This window comes from Tasmannia lanceolata, unplaced genomic scaffold, assembly GCF_043159265.1.
Source record: "Tasmannia lanceolata isolate RefF3 unplaced genomic scaffold, GAP_Taslan_0.1 ptg000006l, whole genome shotgun sequence".
Classification (NCBI taxonomy): domain Eukaryota; kingdom Viridiplantae; phylum Streptophyta; class Magnoliopsida; order Canellales; family Winteraceae; genus Tasmannia; species Tasmannia lanceolata.
In genome coordinates this window covers 23,298,854-23,300,586 of record NW_027518683.1, presented here as the reverse complement: position 1 = coordinate 23,300,586, position 1,733 = coordinate 23,298,854, and the positions used below count along the sequence as shown (strand labels likewise).

The window sequence follows — 1,733 nt, the reverse complement described above, 5'->3', positions numbered from 1 at the left end:
AATTAAGCATAAAAACTTGTCCATTTTGTTGGTCTGTATAACACATTATAAAGCTTGGCATAGGGTTTGCATATCCTGTTTGGTTAAGATCGGTTATAGCATTGATAAGGGCATGGGATCTGCTTGTTTCTTGACAAATTTTTATTATATAATGCTGATTCTGACAGAGGATTCACATGATTTAACGTGCCATGATCAATTGTGTTTGACTTTGGTAAAAGCTTTGAATTGGTTTGTCTATTTTCTGGACTTGTTTGAGTGTATGACTGTGTTGAGAGCATATCGAGAGGCAATATAATCATTAGGCTTACTTTAGTATGAAGACATGTACATGATTTTCCTTGATTCTCTTGCCTCTGCTGTCCTGCTTTCTGGTCAAGTTGCTGATGGATTTACAACCATATTTGCTGGAGAGCTGATAGACAGGTTTGGTCATTTCAAAATGTGGCACTTTGGAGGATCAATTCTGGTTGCTATTTCCTTTTCTTCTGTTTTGGTGGTTGTCTGCCTTGTAAAATCTTCGGGAACAATTCCTCTGCTCTGCAAACAATTGGGTACAGCACATTTGCCGCAATTTTCAACATGGGTTGGGCTGCTACTCAAGTTTCACATATGTCAATGGTTAATTGCATCACATTGAATCCAACAAGCAGAGTTGCGCTCGCAAGCTGTCGTAATGCTTTTACAATGGTGGCCAATCTTAGCCTATATGCAGTTGCTTTAGGCGTTTTCAGTGTTTATAGTGCCAAAACATTTGTTGACATTTAAAATCAGATTGAAGCAACAAATTCAGAGCAAAAGTTATGGGAGGATTTCATGGGCCTACTGGTTTAAGAAGGTTCTGTACTATCAAGTTGCTCTTGTTTATGTGCTCACCCGACCTATAACTAACATTTCACAGATGATGAAAAGAATGCCCATTTGAAGAAATTAGACAATGCCTCAGAGAACCTACAGCTCTTCAAGGCAGACTTGTTGGATTAAGGTTCCTTATGCAGAGCCATTGCAGGATGTGATGGAGTTTTCCATGTTGTAAGTCCCGTTCCAGCAGGCAGTGTGCCCAATCCAGAGATTGAATTGGTTGAACCTGCAGTCACGGGTACATTGAATGTACTAAAGGCAAGTTTAGAGACAAAAGTAAAACGAGTTGTCTATGTGTCAGTTGTTGCTGCTGTTGTGATGATCCCCAAAGTGGCCAAAAGATGGAGCTATGGATGAAGATGTTTGGTCTGACCTTGAATATTGCAAGACAACTGAGAATTGGTATTACTTTTCCAAAACAGCGGCAGAGAAAAAGGCATTGGAGTATGGAGAGAAAAATGGGCTCGATGTTGTCTCAGTTTGCCCACCCTTCGTTTTTGGACCACTGCTGCAACCCACTGTGAATTCCAGCAGTTTGTTTCTCATCAAGTTATTAACAGGAAAATATGAACCAAGGAAAACAGAGTTCTTTTTATGGGCGATGAAGGCGTTAGCCCAAGCCCATCCTTAGGGGACTCTCTTAGTCCGAGTAAACCTCCCCTCGTTTGTTTTTAAGACTTGCCCAGTCTTTTGGAAACTCTTAAACATTGTCATCTAGAGCCCATTTAGGGAGACAAGCTATGTCTCAGCAGAAAAGTCGAACCTTTTGGAGACAGGCTTTGTCTCATTGGTCGTAACGTTCTCAGAGTTTAGGAGACTTGCCCAGTCTCACTAGCACCCTTATGTGTTTTCTCTTCTATAGGAGACAAGCC

General features: G+C 40.9%; 1 pseudogene; it reads left to right on the top strand.

The window, feature by feature from the left end:
* Window positions 1–325: 325 nt before the first annotated feature.
* Window positions 326–1,492, top strand: LOC143878848 (cinnamoyl-CoA reductase 1 pseudogene; annotated as a pseudogene).
* The last annotated feature ends 241 nt before the right edge of the window (window positions 1,493–1,733 follow it).